Source organism: Camelus bactrianus, chromosome 3 (genome assembly GCF_048773025.1).
Source record: "Camelus bactrianus isolate YW-2024 breed Bactrian camel chromosome 3, ASM4877302v1, whole genome shotgun sequence".
Classification (NCBI taxonomy): domain Eukaryota; kingdom Metazoa; phylum Chordata; class Mammalia; order Artiodactyla; family Camelidae; genus Camelus; species Camelus bactrianus.
The window spans coordinates 59,901,888-59,914,321 of NC_133541.1; the positions used below are offsets into that span (position 1 = coordinate 59,901,888).

Consider the following 12,434-nt stretch of genomic DNA (forward strand, 5'->3'; position numbering starts at 1 on the left):
AGATACTTAGGTAAGCCATTGTTACAAAGTAACTACTATGGACAACATAGTTGTTCTGATTATTTTATCCACGTTAAAAAAGCTAAAGTTATAGATGATTTTTTAAACTGCATCTAGAAAAGCCAACATATCTGAGTTCTATTCGTACACAGAATTATTTATGAGATTTTTTTAAGTATTTATTAAATGTATCATTCCTTTCAGTTAACTTGAAATGATCATAATCGAGTGTACTAAAACGTAATGTCTTCTTTCTTTTAAACAGTATTTGTTTACTACTTGTCAGGCACTATTTTAGGTACTAATGACAAGTCAATGAACAAAATAAGTACACACAAAAAATTATTGCTTTCCTAGAGTTTCCTGTTTAGTAAGTCTTGTGCTCTCTTTGCCTTAAAATGCATGGCCACTTATTAACAAACTTACAGGTGTGTGAAGAAATGGTACACCAATCAAGGAATGTAGCCACTGTCATTACAGATCCCAGGGAAATTATAAGAAAATGTTAGGGTAGGAAAAATGTAAACTGAAGAGCTAGAATTAGTTTCTGTAGGGTGAAGACCAAATGTGAACCTTCCTGTGTGCGGCAGGGGTCAGATGGACTTTGATGTCCTTAAGTTTGAAGGTCTACAGGGACATGAATCACTTGCTTAATTTGAGCGGACATTTAAGGTGATGTTGGCTAGATCCATTTTACACTGTTCTGATAGATCTTCCCAGCCTCCTTGCTTGTAAAGGGAACTCTAAAGAGATGAGATAAGCAAGCCCTTTAGTGGGAGTTTAAAGGAGAGAAAGCAGTGAGTTTCACAAATAAAAACTCAAAGCAGAAAACCAGTAGGACACTCAGTTACTTCAGATATGGTATGCCAGGACACACTAAATTACTTTCAGAAGATCCTCTTAAACTTGGTAAATTCCCTGTGTATTATTTCCATTCTGCCCTGTCTGCTCCCCAGTCTTGATCATACAGGAGTAAAACCCACCTAATGAAAGTGCCTGTTTGCTTTTCTTTATAGAAAACTAGGGACGTGCAAGAAAATCAAAGGGTGGTAAGGCAGCTTTGGAGGGGAGAGGAAAATGAGTTTAGTCCTGCAAGCCCTGGTCGTGCTGGGAAAAAAGAAAACAGAGTCCCTGGAGCTGGCTGGCTGCCGCAAATGCCCATGTCTAACAGAGGAGAGATCCCTTTGGTGTACTCACAATTCACATTGGGCATTGGAAAGGAAATAATGTTTCAGTCATTCATGGAGGCAAAGGTCTGGACAGTTGCGTTGTAACAATGCTAGTCTCTGTCTTTATTACCTAATACACTGTAAGTCCTTCAAGGGCAAAGATTGTCTGATGCATTTTTCTCTTCCCATGACCCAGCATGGGAGTTGACACAAATTAATTACTCATAAAAGTTGATGCAAAAGAAATGAATTAATTATTTAATTAATGGCTTGAAATTTTCTTACAGTTTTAGACAAATAAAACACTTACAGATTTCTTATTATACAATAGTGCTAGAAAAATGTGAGTCTGCATCCTAAGGGGGTTGTTTGAGCTGAGTCTTGATCAGTATGATGTGGAATATGGGGAAAGGGACCTTTTAGGTAGAGAGACAAGAATTTGCAGAGGGGTAGCAGTGACAAGGCATCCTTTAAAGTTGGCTCAAGTGTAAGAGGGATGAGGTGAGACTGGGAATAATCTTGATCATGAAAAATCTTGAATGTCATGTTAGAAAGTTCAGGTTTTAATCAAGCCAGAGAAAGTTTTTAAGAATGGAAATGTGATGTGGGATCTGATTGGTCTTTTAGAAAGTTAGATCTGGCACTAGTTTGAATGAAGGACTACATGGAACCTATGAAAAGAACCAAGTGATGAAGCTATTGGAATAGTTCAAAGGAAAAATAAAATATGAACAAAGAGATGGGTTATGGCACAAATATGTAATGTGCTTAAACATATAAAGCAAAAAATATCTATATAACATGATGCATTAAAACATATAAAACACATTCCAAAGACTTACTGATGAATATGAAGTAGACAATGTAGGAAAGAGAAGAGTCAAGGATGACCCCAAATTTTCCAGCTGGGGAAACTGATAGTGCTCCTATATTGAGAAAAGCAGAAGGAGAGGGAGGATTCCGGGGAAAGGCCAGCAATCAGCATGGGAACCTGCTGAGTCTGAAGTGCCTGCAGACATTTTATAAAGATGTTCGTCAGGTAATGGGATTTTGAGTTCTGCAGTTCTTGGAGTGGCTAGGACTGAGTATGGATTTGAGATTTATCAGCAAAGAATTAGAAGAGCATCCAAGGGAAAAGAAACTCATGCTATGAAAGTGTTTAGAGCTGGAGGAAAGAATCCTGGAATTAACTCTAGGGATGTCAACAGCCAAGGAACAAGAGCTGAGGAGGGGACAGAGAAGTACATTCAGGGGATCAACAGGGACACCTGAGAGAGCTTCTTACAGAAGCCAAAGGCAACCAAACTTGAATGAGGGATCAAGTCAGGAGTCAAATAAGATGACTGGGAAAAAATACCAATCTACTGGACACTTTGGAGCAATCTGATTAACATCATGCAGTGTTCTGAATTGGGAAACCAAATTTCAGAATATGGAAAGACCAATGATAAAAGGAAATTGGTGCATCATTGGCACTTACTTGGCAGTGAAAAGAAGGTGCAAGATGAGTTTGCAACATGAGAAGATGCCAGAGCCAAGAAAATGTTCTCTCTCTGGGTAATTTTGCCTTTCTGTCTCCTAGTCAGGGACCAGAGATGGTCTAAATCTGTCCTTGATGCTCACTCCCTATCTTTTTCATTTATGTTTCTTGGCTGCCTTATATGTTTTCAGTTTCAGCTCCATCTTGTGAGTGTTCCATATCTCGTGTTCCTTTACCTCCCCATCTGGTCTAGGGAGGAAAGACTGAGATCCACCAGGACTGGATGTGCCCAACAATTAGAACAGGTTTGTGGGTTTGAGAACTGAGGGAACACAGATGTACCAGTAGCTAAGGAAATTATGTTCTTCCCTTTATATTCAAATAATAGCATCACTCTGAAATTCAAAAGAGCTGCTAAACTTCACAGATTCTTCACTCAAATATGCAGCAAGCCCAAGCTACTATCATTTCTCCTATTTTGACTTATTTTTTTGCCTCTGGACATCTTTCTTTCTTTCCAACTGTTTTCTTTAGCCTCTCTCCTTTTATTAGGTATTTCCTAAATGTTTTGAAAATCCCAACTGACATTATAAAGTTTTTTAATGAGATGAGAAACTTTTTTATGGGTCTTCCCTCATCTGCCCCCATTACTAAATGTATCTCCTTTTAAAAGAACAGGTGGTTTAACTCTGGAGGCCACATTATTTTGAAGGAATCATGACAATTATCCAAGAGGGAGAGGGTAGAATTTAAACACTAGTTTAGCCCATATTCAGTGTTAGAAGTTTCACGGAAGATGGAAAGTTAATCTCATTTATAGCCACAGTTTATGAAAAAAATTGTTAATATCTATGTTTTAATATCTAGCTTATTTGGTATTTTCAAGTGTCTCAAAATAACTGAAAATGTTACGAGTTGCCAACGCAAAACTGTTCTTTTTTTTTACGGTGTCACTGGCCCCCTTTACATTTCTCAAACGCTTGCTTTTATATTAATATAAATCAGCCAATGTCTGTTTCAGAAAAGATTCCATATGCTCAGCCCATATCCATTCTCTGCCAAACACATGGAGATGCCTTGTCCGCTGGAGAAACTGACAAATGTAAAACTTAAGAAATTAGAAGCGCTTCTGTTTCCTTGTTCCCAGAGCCCTGGTCCTTCAGCCTACCCACACGTAGTCCCACAGCAGGCACCTAGCCAAAGGAGGAAGCTGAGAATCTGACAGTCTTCAGGCCTTGCCGTTGTTCCTAATTCTAGAAAACCACAACTTCATTTGTTTGCAATATGTTTCAAAAATAAAATGGCCTAAGGAAATGAGGTAGATGGAGCAGTTAGTAATTTGTCCCTTTAAATTCATGGTGTTTGTTTCCTTCTGATTTAACAGTTACAAGGTTCCTTTTCAGACAATTAGCATGCCAAAAGAAACATGAAGTGCTTCCAAGGCCAATGGCTTCTGATTTCTTGTTGAATTGCGCCACCTAATGGTGATCCTGTTTGCCTAATTATTACAAGGAATGAGTGACAGTATTTGATTTCCTGTTCTAGTATATTTTACTTTAGAACCATGACTAAAACTGATATATATATATAAGTATGGGTTAAACATAATAGCTTATCTGGTAAAGCTGTTTACATTATCTATCATCTCATCATTGGCCCTTGAGGCTAATTTTTGCAACTTGAGAGGGTGCCAGAGCCAAGAAAATGTTCTCTCTCTGGGTAATTTTGCCTTTCTGTCCCCTAGTCGGGGACCAGAGATGGTCTAAATCTGTCCTTAATGCTCATTCCCTATCTAGGACCTAGGACATCCCTCTCTATACAGTACGGGCTGTGTGGATACGGTTAGAGAAATCTTCCTTTGTCTCACTATATTAATGGCCATCTACTTAATGATGGATTTTTAAAATAATTGAGTCTAGATGTTTATTAACCTAATTTTGTTAAAATGAGAAAATTTGTTGAAGTACAAAATATAAGATTATCAGAAAGAGAAAAATTGATGAGTGGTGCTTTCAAAGGTTCCTCTTCCCCGTAATTAGAGATGCAGAAAAAGTGTTTCCCACCTCACCATATTCCTCTCAAAAGGACCATTTGCTGGTCCTCAAGTATGTCATGAGTTTAACGCCTCTGAGAATGTAATGTTCACTCAGTTAAGAGTGACACTGTTCAATATTCTATTAGTGGTGATTTTTAATTTAATTTTCTTCTGAGCTCTTGCTGGAGTTCAGTATTACTCATGCAAGTATATGTATCTGAGTAGCTAACCATTTTTTTAAAATATGATAAAAATAGTTTCTCATCTTTTCTTCTTGTAAAAATCTCTAGCATCATTACTTCTGAAATTCTGATTTAGAAACATAAAAGACAATCTGATTGTTATTTCTTTGTCTTTTCCTTCTTTCAAATATTAACTCTGCCATTTCTTCTCGTATCATATCCTCCCTTTCACTTTCTGCTGTAGCTAAATTTCTGGTCCAGTTTTTGTTAACGTTATGCTGAGGTTACAACTATGCTATTAGCCTTTGCTTCTTTGGCAGATCCCTTTTGACTTTATTCCAAAACACACGTACTTTTCTAATTAAATTCTACAATTAAAATTGAAGAAAAGTTACTTTTAAAACAATTGGCATGTCATTCCATCAAAGCTCTCTATGTAAAGATAGATATTTAGGTATAAGAATTTTCAACATCACTTAATCTATAATAATATAGGGCTGGAAACAAAGTAAAGTTTTCTTTGGAGATGGGAAGATAAATTCCCCCAGTTAGAGAACAGGATAAATTATTGAATATTCATACAGTATAATATTAAGCACTATTAAGAATAATGTTTTAAAACAGCAATTAATATTAAATGAAAAGAATAGGATACAAAAATATATAGTCAATACAATAATCCTATTTTTAAAAAATACATGAACAAATAAAGACCAGAAAGGAATGTACAAAGTGTGCACAAGATATGTGATTAATAATAAATCTTTTGATATTTTTCAAACTCTTTCCTATATTGTGCTGATTTTTTAAAGGATAAATTACTTATCTTATAAAACAATAAATTTGACATTTCTTACTCTTTGAGGCAAATTAGCATTTAATTCTGAGTTTAAACTATCAAGTCATTTAAATTTAAAATTAAAAAATTTAATTTTTGGTTATAAGTTTAAAATTTAATTTTAAATGCCTCTTTTCTTGTCTCAAAAAGGATGAACTATAAGATGTTAGTATCCAAAATATACAAGAAACTCCCAACTCAATTGCAAAAAAAAAAACAAAAAACCCAAATAACCCAATTAAAAATGGGAAACAGACCTGAATAGATACTTTTCCTAAGAAGACATGTAAATGGCCAGTAGGTACATTAAAAAGTGCTCAGTATCACTTATCATCAAGGAAATGCAAATCAAGATCACAAGGAAACATCACCTCACAGCTGTTAGGATGACTACTACCAAAAAGATAAGAGATAATGAACACTGATGATGGTGCGGAGAAAAGGGAACCCTTGTACATTGTTGGTGGGATTGTAAACAGTGTAAACTGGTACAGCTGCTATGGAAAACAGAAAGGAGATTCTTCGGGAAGTTAAAAATAGAATTACCGTATAATCCAGCAGTCCCATGAAACCAGTTTCTAGAAGAGATACCTGTTCTCTCATGTTCATTGCAGCATAGTTCACAATAGCTAAGGTCCTAAGTGTCCACCAACAGACAAATGAATCAGGTAATTTGGTGTGTGTGTGTATGTATGTGTGTATGTATATGTAATATATTACTCAGATTTGAAAAAGATAAATCCTGCCATTTGTGATAAATTGGATAAGCCTTTAGGGTATTATGCTTAGTAAGATAAACCAGACAGAGAAAGACAAATACCGCATGGCATCACTTACGTGTGGAATAAAAAAATAAATTTAAAAAATTTAAAAAAAAGAACTCAGAATAGAAAAGCGGTTGCCAGGGGATGGGGTGAGGGAAGTGAAGAAAGACATAGGGAGAAGCTGGTAAAAAGGTATCAACTTGCATTAACAAGGCAAATAAAGTCAGAGGATCTAATGTATAACATGGTGACTATAGCTGGTAACATGGTATCATATAAATGAAATTTGCTAAGAGAGCAGAAATTAAGTGTTCTCACAAAAACCAAACGGAGATCAAATATGTAAGGTAATGGATGTGTGAATTAACTCAGTGAGGGGAATCCTTTCACAATGTCCACATACATCGAATCATTACATCTCACACTTTAAACACCTTACAGTTTTGTCAACTATACCTCAATAATGCTGAAAAAATAAATATTATAAGCCAAAAATTGTTTTAAAAAATGGACAGCTGTCCTATAGCTCCTGAAAATTGACATGCTAATTCTCTCAAATGGGCCTCCATCATGAAATGCCCTTAACAAAATGTTTAAAACAAAAATACGGTATTTGTCAAGCTCAGTTCATAACAGATAAATTCTTTTAGACAAATTCTACCTGTAGTCAGTGAGTTTCATTAAAGGAAATGTATTGAAGAGTTCTTCCATCTCTAACTACACACTATTCCGGTAAATTGTCTACTTGGAGTGGAAGTTGGTCCAAAGCTTACAACGGAAAACTATGGCTTCAAATTGTGTTACCGATCCATCACTAACAGCCAGTTTTGTGGACATACAAGGCAGCTTTGGTCTTGGTGAATGGATTTCACTGTCTCAGACCCTGCTGGGAAGCCTGGGAGAGCCTGTGCACAGATGCTTCTCCCCCCAATGCCTTGCCTGCCACCAGCAAAGTGTAGGAGCAGTAGTGGTGTTGAAGAACAGGGAAGAAGGAAGAAAAGATACCGAGAAAGGAAAAGACAAGCACTTGGTAAAGAATAATATTAATAGATGTATTGAGCATTTATCTTGTGCTATGTTCTCTGCCCAGCTCTTTCCATATGTTACCACACTGTGATCTTATGAGGTAGGTACTATTATTATCTCTGTTTACAGAGGAGGAAAGTGAAACGTGTGAAAGGTTGCCTGAAGCAGATCACATAACTGGTTGAGAGCAGGTTTGCTACTTCCAAACCATGCTCACAACCAAACTCTTCTCATCGTCTGCCACCAACTGTGAAATACATTCTGTGTATTTCCTTGTGTGAGAAAAAGAGAGTGGAAAAGAGAAGTTCAGAGATCTGATTGGGTTCATGATAAATTAATCTTACCTTATTCTTAGAACCTCAAAATGCAAAATCTGAATGTCTCCTCTAAAAGGAAAGAAGCTCAGGTGACTAAAATTTTGCAGATTAGCAGACATGAAAGTCTACGCAAATATCAAAGACTGACCCTATTTAGTTTTCAGTGAATATCAAGAATACTTATTGTGAGATTTCTTAGAACTTGCCTTTACTAATCAATTTCCATAATTTCCAATGCTTCTCTTTCTCCACTCTTTTCCCCATCACATTCTGCTATCATCATTTCTTCCTTGGTCCTTTTAGGGAGGGGGCTTGAATTTTTTCTAGGGACAGAGTTGTAGTTGAGTCTTTAATATAGTAGAGAAAGAGAAACACTGAAGGAGGTTAGAAAGGATAGGAACTTTTTTGTGTTCCCCTAGGATCATCTATTCCCTAGTTTTTTCATGTGCCTCTGATCAACCCTCCCCAGTAAGCCTACCACGCACTCTCTCACCTCTCTGGCTAGCATCCATTTCTTAATCCAGAAGCTGCATCCTCCCTACCTTTGCAGAGCCCTTGCTCCCTTGACCAAGTGCGTGGTGAATGGATAATGCAGCTGGAGAGAATTCCCACTAGAGATAGATGTTTTCTAGGATCCAAAGTGTTAATGTATTTGATCAGGGTTTTAAATGTAATATTTTTATATACTTTGAGAGTGTATTTACAAAGCAGTCTCCATGTCTTCTTGACCAAGATGCATAACCACAGTGAAGACGGTAATGACACAACATATAAATGGACTGGTTTATGTTGCAGTTTGAATGCGAGGTTTTAGAGGCACAGTAATCTGTCTTAAACTTGAAGAAATTTCCATATGGTCATTTTAAAATGGAAAGAGAGAGTACAAATGATTGTTTATAAAACAAAATCTATAAATCATTCTAGAAAACCAGTCTGCCGCAAATGTTTACAATTAGAAACTAAGAGAGGCTACAAATCAGCCACAATGTTAGCATGCGCTGTCACCCAGGTAAACACACCTCCAAAAACTTCAGCTCGCACCGGCATTTAACTCTATAAATTTGGTAGAATTATAATGAAGATCCCAATAATTCTTATAAATAGCAACCTCACCCCACCCTTTAATACCTTATAGCAAGATTTATTTTGATAATTTAAAATAAATTACATTGCAAAACAAGTAAAAGTGCCTTGGCATGTTGACCTTTAAAAAATGAAATGAAGTTAGACTCTTACTAGGTTCTTATCTTCCTACTTAGAAGTCTGAACGAGATCAAAGTGCAGTTATACATACACGTGTCTGTTTCTCCCCCTCAGACTGTGAGCAATTTGAGAAGAAAAAGAAAATTTTATGTTTGCATTACTTTAAGCATGTAAAATGAGTCATTTACTCATTGTAAATGTCCAAATATCTTGTGCAATATTTATTTTTCCAGTGTAAAGTTAAGACTATTGTAATGAAAATCTACCAAAACACGGAATTTATGTGCAAAGAATTCTTCTAAAAGTTTTTCAAATTTTTTTCATACATAATATTATGTAATATTACAAGTGAAGATTTGACATTCATGAAAAAATATTTACAAGGTAATTAGCAGTATTCAAATGTCAGGTGATGGTGTTAGTTTGTAAATAGCAATTCCTCTATGTGTGAGTAGGAAAGTAACTACTTAACTGCCTTAAGAATAAGCAAGAGCCTCTCTCCTACCTTCAGTGTAGACTATTGACAGCAGTTGGCCATAATTCTAAGAGTACCTAGACATCTCATTAGTAAGCGAAAAACAGGATTTCTAGTGGGATCACGAAACAGACTGTTGAATTAACCCAAGTCATGGATTTTGTAGAACAGAGATTAGAAGAAAATTGGAATTTAAAAGAAAACAAAGATTCTTTCAGATGACAAAGAGAAGGAGCTTAGCAGGTAAAGGCTGAGTTCAAACAGCTGGTTAGGCATATAGACCCAGAGTCACAAAATATATTTGAAGTCAGTAACTACAACCCTGATGCTGAAAATATATGGAGTTCTTTCACACAGTTACATATATGTTCCTCAAAGTCTTGTGGGTCAAATATTATAATTCTGTCCACTTTACAAGTGGCAGAGTTAAATCTCAGAGAAATTAAATAACTTGCCTAGGCTCATAAATCTTAAACTAAACATGCATCTGTATAAAGTCTATCCCTTCCTGATTCATTTCCAGGGAGAGGAAAAGTTACTGTGAAGAGGACATTTCCATGTAGGATAGTTACTGTATTCCTAAGAGGTAGTCACAACAATCCTTAATTGGTGGAAGCAAAAATGGGGAATGGGTACAGATATTACCCAGTTAAAGTTTTAATTTTATAATTGCTTTAATATTAGAAATGAATGCCATCATTCTTGTTTGAATATTTGTCAGATGTGAAATTCTGCACCCATACCTAACATTTGCAGATTCATAGGTATCCCCAACAGGTTTTTTCCCCTCGTTTTTCATTTCAAGTTTGTTTTAATGGAGTTTTTCTTTAAATTTATTAGCCAAATGCAGACAAAGAACTCTAAGTCCTACTTGGTGGCAATTTGGAGTGACTCACATGTATTTATCTAAAATTCTCACACTTGAGGAAAAGATATACAAAAAGAAATCTGTTTCTACTCAAATTTTGTATGAAGAGAAGAAGGATGAGAAGGATTTACTGTATCTTTGTGTGCTCATGTAATTAGCATATTTTTATAATGACTTTTTAAAATGTGGACAGTGGGTAACCCTTTAATGTTCTGCTTGTGTAGAGACATTATTTAAACATAAACTAACCTTGATAGATAAACTTAACTACCTGAGTAAGTGTGGAATTTAATGACAAGTCAACTGGCATGTGGCGGCAGAGAGTGAGTGCAGAATATTTGCCTTTGAAAATAAGGCTGAACTTTTCATCGCTGGGATACCAGAGGGATCTTAATGGGGGTCACAGATGATTTCTGGGTTCACAGAACATAACAAATGTTTGTGTACAAGTACTCCTGTGCATCTGTACATTTTCCTTGGGAAAAGATCTTTCAGATAATCATAGGAGTCTGTCTCAGCAAAGGTTAGGGATCACTGGTGCAAAAATTATGATGGTCTGATTCTGCAGTTATGATTATGTGAAAGTATTTTTTTAAAGAGATAATCTAGTCATCATTTTAAGATAAGATAATCTTAAAAAAATACCCATTTTATATGAAAAATGAAAAGAATCAGGAAAATGAAAAATATTCTATTTATCCCTAAAATACTCTTTATTCTTTACTTTTATTTTGTTTCCCTGTTACTATTATGGCATTATGTTAATTTATGTAAGCTTGGAAAACACCTACTTATTACTATACTACCAATGCTTGAGTTTTTTTATTTTTAATATATTTAAAAGACAATAAATTTAAAAGTTTAAAAAAAAAAGGAACTCTAAGTCCTAAAACCTAAAGTGACCACAGGGAATGAGTCAATAAACATAGCAAGTGGGCAGTAGACAAGGGCAGTAGGGACTTTATATTAGAGAGGACAAGGGCTCCGTAATGGGACACAGATAAGAAAATTTATTTGTAGTCTTCTATTCATTCTTTCAACATATAGTAAATGAATGCCTCCTATGTTTCAGGAACTCTGCTGAGAACTGTAATGCAACTATGAAAAAAGACAAGATCCCTGCCCTCATGGACCTCCTGGTCTAGAGGAGGAGCGCAGGCCTGTGGTAACTGAAGGGTGCTCTGGGGCTCACAGGATGGGCGACCCCACGTCAGCAGGTGAGTTTTGGATAGAGGGGTGGGGGCCGTGTGGTCAAGAACAGCTGTTCAGAAAAGCTAATTCTAAACCTCACTCTTAAAGGACGAGTAGGAATTTTTTTGTATTGAGTGATAATGGTAAAGGCATTGAAGGCCAAGATTGAAATTATGCAAAAATTAAGAAAATGTGATTAGCTCAAAAATAGCAAGTGATTCTAAACTGCAAGAGGTTAAGATACATTTGAGAAATTGAAGAAAAAGCAAAAAGCTAGAGAGTCAGAGAGGGGAAGTCACGATAAGCCTAATAAGCTCCACTCGGGGGGCTGAGACCTTAGGCTGAAGGTGGTACAGAGCTAGTCAAGAATTTTAAACAGCAAAGTTCGTGAATAAGTAATAATTTAGAAGTGCTAAGCTAAAGTTATATTTTGATGAGTTTATAAAGCAACAAGAGGAATGCTTTGATATCATGTTGACTAAAATGACAAGGTAAAACTGTGCAGACATAAATTATAAATGTGACGTTTCTAACATTGTCAAAAAGAAAAGTCATGTCAAAAAGACTGAACAAACAATGATGGCTGACTTTGGGTGCTAGGATTATGACAGAACTAATTCCATCAACACATATTGTACATATTTAAATTTTATTTTTAAAAGACTCCAAACTTCATGGCTCTTTTTTGTAAAAAGCTACAAGGTAGAGTGTGATGTCTAAGTTTATTGTCAATATATGTTAAAATTTCATATTGCTACGTGGAACTAGTGTATCTTTAAAGTAGTCCTTGTTCACTGCAGATCCACAGTGAATTAAGTGTTTCATCTGAATCTTGAAGTTCATGTTGTCAGTGTTGTTTTCCTCCAACGGCTACAGGAATTGGTCT

At 35.9% G+C, this 12,434-nt stretch overlaps 1 long non-coding RNA gene across 1 annotated transcript in view; it reads left to right on the forward strand.

Moving 5' to 3' along the window:
* Nucleotides 1-11,972, forward strand: part of LOC123618933 (uncharacterized) — a 258,692-nt gene extending 246,720 nt beyond the window's left edge. The window contains exon 8 of the long non-coding RNA XR_012505496.1: nucleotides 11,430-11,972. This is a non-coding gene — a long non-coding RNA (uncharacterized LOC123618933). The remainder of the gene's footprint in view (nucleotides 1-11,429) is intronic.
* The last annotated feature ends 462 nt before the right edge of the window (nucleotides 11,973-12,434 follow it).